The sequence below is a fragment of the Helianthus annuus genome, chromosome 1 (genome assembly GCF_002127325.2).
Source record: "Helianthus annuus cultivar XRQ/B chromosome 1, HanXRQr2.0-SUNRISE, whole genome shotgun sequence".
NCBI classification, from domain to species: domain Eukaryota; kingdom Viridiplantae; phylum Streptophyta; class Magnoliopsida; order Asterales; family Asteraceae; genus Helianthus; species Helianthus annuus.
Window position 1 is genome coordinate 46,154,074 of NC_035433.2, and position 6,411 is coordinate 46,160,484.

Sequence of the window (6,411 nt, forward strand, 5' to 3'; positions counted from 1 at the left end):
GATTGTTTAACTCATTTTAGACTTTACAATTCTTTAGCATACTGTAATTGCCTAGCCGATGTACTATCATTTTCCCTTTATATACAAGCTCTTTTTCAGTTTTATCATGTTTTTGTATTTTTGCATTTTTTACTGTTTTTGTATTTTCTGAAAATAAACTATATACATCTACTATCTACATCTACTCCCCCCAAATACCAAAACAAGTAAAAAATCGACAAACCATTGCAGATTGTTTCTCATCTTCATCCGCAACAGTACTCTCATCAATGCCAATTATGCCATCCGACACCGAAAGAAGCTTCATACCATTCAGTTTTAACAAATATTTAAACCGATTTTTATCAAAAGCTTTGGTATGTAAATCAGCTTTCTGTTCATCAGTGTGGATTTTCTCAATTCGTATCAACTTTTTCTCGAAGCAATCGCGAATAAAGTGATGACGAATCTCTATATGTTTAGTTTTAGCGTGATGTACTGGATTCTTTGTTATATTTATTGCGGCCTCATTATCAACAAACAGAGGTGTGTTAAGAAACTGCAAACCGTAGTCGCGCATCTGTTGTTGTATCCACAGGATCTGAGAGCAGCAACTGCTAGCAGAAACGTACTCCACTTCACATGTAGATAACGCCACAGACGTTTGTGTCTTACACTGCCAGGTAACCAATCTAGGTCCAAAGAACTGGCATCCTGCAGTTGTTGATTTGGTATTGACTTTGCAACATCCGAAATCCGAATCGGAATACCCTTCGAGCGTAAAGTCGCCCTTTCAAGGATACCACAACCCCAATGTAGGAGTTCCCTTCAAGTAGCGTAATATCCTCTTCTCAATAATCATGTGCGAAGCTCTCGGGTTAGATTGATATCTTGCTGCGAGGCACGTTGGGTACATGATATCAGGACATGAAGCAGTTAGATACATCAAAGAACCTATCATGGAACGGTAGAACATTTCATCAGCCCTGTCTCCGGTGAGATCTGGGTGAATCCCATGATTTGTCGCAAGTGGGGTAGCAGTTGGAGTAGAACTTGACATTCCAAATTTCTCTAGAATATCATGCACGTACTTCGTCTGGTGAATGAAAATTCCCTCAGGTAGTTGTTCAACTTGATGACCCAGAAAGAATTTCATCTCCCCCATTGATAACATTTCGAATTTTTGCTTCATCACCTGTTCGAAATCTTTGCACAATTTCTCATTTGTTGACCCAAAAATTATATCATCTACATAAATCTGAACTATCAGAAGATGTCCGTCGACCTCTTTAGTGAAGAGAGTGGCATCCACTTTTCCACGTATGAACTTGTTGGCAAGTAGGTGTTGAGACAAAGTCTCGTACCAGGCTCTCGGGGCCTGGTGTAAACCATACAGCGCTTTGTCCAATAAGTAGACCTTGTTTTTGTGTATTGGGTCGGTAAAGCCCGGCAGCTGACCGACATAAACCTCCTCTTTGACCTTCCCATAAAGAAACGCCGATTTTACATCCAACTGATAAACTTTGAAGTTCTTCCAAGACGCAAATGCTAGGAAAATTCTGATTGCCTCTAGTCGTGCCACAGGAGCATAGACTTCAGTAAAATCAATCCCTTCCTGTTGACTAAAGCCCTGAACAACGAGTCGAGCTTTGTTACTTACAACAACTCCTTTGTCGTCTCTCTTACACTTAAATACCCATTTTGTATTGATTTTCCTTTGACCATCTGGTAAATCCACTAACTTCCACACTCCCAACTTTTCAAACTGACTTAACTCTTCTTGTATCGCAATGACCCAAGAGTCTTCAGTAAGCGCCTCTTTATACATTCTCGGTTCGATCTGCGAAATGAAACAACTTAATGAAAATTCAGTTTGTAAAGGTGCTACTGTAGAATAAAAACATGTTAAGCCCTGGTCTATTTGACGTCTCGTGCGAACGCCTGAATGCAATTCTCCTATGATCAACTCCTCTGGATGATAAGAAAGAGTTCGCTGCATCACTTCGCTTGGAACATCCACATCACCTTCCAGATTAGTAACATTTTGATTTGCACTTTGTTCACCAACTTGGTTTATTTGACTTGAATCCTGAATCTGCTCCCCCTCAGAATCTGAATCTCCATGATCAAAGATCGTCATGTTCTCTGATTCTTGATTATCATTCTGATCCGACTGATTATCTTGAGCAACTTCATTTTGTTGGACATCATTGTGTTCACCAGCATTACTCGGACCTGCTTCATCATCATTTGAAGTTTCCCGTGGTCGTCTTGAATACTCAGCTAGAAACCTTTGTTGTGACTCGTACTCATGCAAAATATCCAATTCATCAAAGAAATCTTCTTCCTCTTCTTCTTCTTCGATCATGTCAAACAATTCCCACAACTTGTCATAATGATATCGCCATGAATCTCCTGGACTTTGTGGCGGCATAGTATAACCTTGACATTCAACATTTGCAGCTTGAATAATTCGCTTCTCACTTGGAACGAAGACACGGCGTGTAGGACTTGAATAGCCAACAAATATACCCTCAATGCACTTCTATCCAAACTTTCCATAAGGTTCTATAACTGTACAGGTTGACCCGAACGGTTCTAGATACTTCAAATTCGGTTTGCGATTATTAATCAGCTCAAAGCATGTTTTGTTGAATTTCTTGACAGTGAGAACCCTGTTGAGCGTATAGCATGAGGCGGAAACAGCTTCAGCCTAGAAATTAATTGGTAACTTTGAATCTACGAGCATAGTTCTAGCCGTCTCGATTAGCGTCTGATTTTTGCGTTCTGCGACTCCATTCTGCTGCGGAGTGTACGGAGCACTAAACTCATGCAATATACCTCTTTCATCACAAAATTCTTCCATTCTGCTGTTCTTGAATTCAGTACCATTATCACTTCGAATTCTTTTGATACGCTTCTGGTACAGATTCTCAATCTTCTTGAACAACGCCACTAAACTGTCAACCGTTTCGTCTTTCGTCTTCAAGAAAGAAACCCATGAAAATCTGGAATAATCATCAGTAATCACAAGACAATATTTATCTCCTGTAATGCTCTTGACATTCACCGGACCAAAGAAATCCATGTGAAGTCTTTCCAAGGGTCTTGAGACTGAATTGACTTGCTTTGTAGGGTGTGACTTTTTCTTCTGCTTGCCTTTTACACAGCTAATACACTCCCCTTCCAGATGAAAACCTTTGACATGAACTCCTGTAACCAAATCGTTATGCACCAAATGATTCATTTTTCTAAGATGTATATGCCCCATCTTCCGGTGCCACAATCTCGATTCTTTTTCAGTTGCTCTGGACACGAAGCAATGAGCTTGACCCGTGGTTGTAGTAGCTATGCTCATATCCAACACGTACAGATCATTAACTCTCGGTGCCCTCATGATAATCCATTCCTCAGGGATAACAAATCCTGGTTTCAAGATCAAACATTCTTTATCAGTGAAATGAGTGGTATACATCCTGTCACAGATCTGCGAGATACTCAGCAGATTGTTCTCCAGCTCAGCAATGTAGTTAACTCTCTCAAACGTCACAATCCCATTGGATAACGTTCCTTCACCAATAATCCTTCCTCCTTGATTACCCGCAAAACCTGCGTATGCTCCATTTATGTTTCTGACATCATACAGCAACGCGGTCTTCCCTGTCATATGTCTTGAAGCTCCACTATCCATGATCCATCTGGATACAAGTTTTGGAAGATCCTGCACATAACAAACTTTGACTAAATCAACTTCAATAAAGATGCCGATTCATGCTTCGCGATCAAGGAAGCTCCGGCAGTTCAAACTGCTTAGTCAAACATGGTGTCCACCCAGGCCTCATTAGCCTTAGGTGTAACCTTGACCGTTTTAACTCTCGCAACTTGAATTTTAAAGTTTTCAGCCTTCAGAGGTGGAAAATTCGCATCATAATCAACTTGAATTGAATCCTCATAAGGTGAAACCTTTTTCTCTGTTTTCGGTTTCCAAACTTGTTGAGATAATGCAACCCGTTTGTAAAATTTGTCATTTTTAGTTACCGACTTCTTTACAGGTTCATTTTTCACTTTGATGTTATCATTTTTCACACTCTTTTTCTCAACAACGATTGGTGCTTTACCCTTCACATCAACTTTCTTCTGTTGAGTCTTCACAGTTTCAGTCTTAGGCTTCACGTTAGTACACTTTCGTGCAATATGACCAACTTGATTACATCTGAAACAAGTTCGAGTATCAGCCACTCGACTTGTGCCTTCTGAGAAGCTCTTTTCTCAAAGAACTCTTTGTTAGATTTTGAAAAAAATTTCTTTCTCTTCATCAGCAAGTGAACTCGAACTGTTCACAAACTTTTTCTTCTCAACAAACCTCTTGTTTGGAACATTTCTTTTCTGATACGGCTTACCCCCCTGATAACCACCCGACCAGTTGTTTCTGTTGTTATTGTAAAAACGCGGTGGATTAACAGATTTCTTGTTGTAAACTTTTTCTTTCTCAAACCTCATTTTACTTCTCTTTTGACTCAGATTGTTCACTTCTGACAAGTCAACTTCGACCAACTTGAAAACATTTGTCAATTTGTTCATGTTAACATTGTCTATCGGAAACTCTGAATCCGAAAACAACTTATCTGAACCCAACATCTTGTACATGACAAGATTTGATTCTTCATTTAAGTTGTTCTTGGACTTTTGTTTCGGAATGTATATGTCCAAGAAACACCCATCTTCCTCAGTAGTGTCATTATCTGTTTTTAGCACATTTTCAACAACACCTTTTACAATATCATTTTGGACACTATCGTCATTGGAAGATGTGAACGTGACATCAATGTTCTCCGGAAGTTTAACTTCACTTTCTTCTCCAATTTCAACCAACCCTGATTGCTTTTTCGTGTAATTATCCAAAATCGGCGGTGGAACTCTATGAAAACCCACCCCGGTTCCATCAGAAAACACGTCTTCGCCAGCTTTGTTTTTCCAGATGGGTTTGGGAACAATGTGTTGCAAAACAAAGCATGCGGAGCTGTAACTATTAAGCTTCAACTGGATTCGCTCGTTTTCAATTTCAGCCTCTTGAAATTTAAGTTTCAGATTAGCGATTTCATCCAGTTGTTTGTTTATTGATTCTTCTTTTACTCTCAGCACTGCTTTTAAATGAACGTTTTCTTTATGAGTTTTACCATTTCGATCATCACAATCTTTCATTGTGCTTTTGAGTTTTTCAAACTTTTCAGAAATCTGACGGTTTTCAAGAATTAACTTTTCATTTTCATTTTTAACTTTTTCATGATCAATTTTATCTTTTTCAATTTGACTAGTTAATTCTCTTATCCGTTCAGTTGAAGCTTTAACTGTTTTGTCACGATCAAGAATTTGATTCTCAACGCTTCTGACCTTTGATGTCAGATCTTCAACTTTCTTACCGTTGAGATACGTGACTGTATTACAAAATTTGCACTCTTTGTTGCAATTTTTGCAATCAACATTTCCATCAATTTGTTTACCTGACGCATTTGTTGACAAGTTTGAACTGACCTGGCTTTTTGACTCAGACACGGAGTTAGAGTCTACCTCAAGTGCCTTAGCAGCCAGCACTTTGTCAACCATTTTTCCCAGGTTCTCAGCAGTCAACTCCTGTGTTGTGTCAATAACTCCAGTATCAATCTTCTTTGATTTCTCTATCTCTTCTTTCTCCTTTTTCTCTTTCTCTTCTTTCTCTTTCTCGTCTCCAGTTCCCCACCATTTATTCTGCCAATACTCATCTTCTTCTTTTAACTCCTTGATTATGGCTTCGATATCAAGTGTTTTGTCATCGATCGCAATATTTCCATCCTGATCAAGATAACACTCCCTGTCCGGATCCCATCTTCTCGCTCTTCTCGCTTCCAGATAGATACCAGAAATTCTAATGATTCTGTTCTCAAGAATCATTTTTCTGTATCTATACTTCTGCTCTTTAGTACGAGTATCTTTCCACGGAATAGGTTCAGTTTTTGCCATGAATGCGTAACCAACTGCATCTTCCTCTGGTAGAACCTCTTGACTCCAATCATACCCCTCATCATCATAAATCACCGCAAGAGCTCTAGATTTCTCTTTGTTGTCTTCAACCTGCTTCAATCTAGGTGGCTCAGATTTATTCTGGTGATAAATCGCCTTCTTGTAGTAATCATCTCTGAAAGGGTTCTACGACTCATCAGCATATGCGTTTCTGCATTCACGCTTGAAGTGACCTTTCTGCTTACACTTGAAGCATGTCACTTTGGATTTATCGAACCCCAACTTGGTAGATGGACCACCAATTGTCTTTCTGCCGGTAATTTCCATGAAACGCTGTGCTCGACGAACAGCACTAGCCATAGCCCAACGAATATCGATCAGCTCCATTTCTTCAGGATCTATCTGATCATAATCTTCCTTCGTTAAGTTGGTATT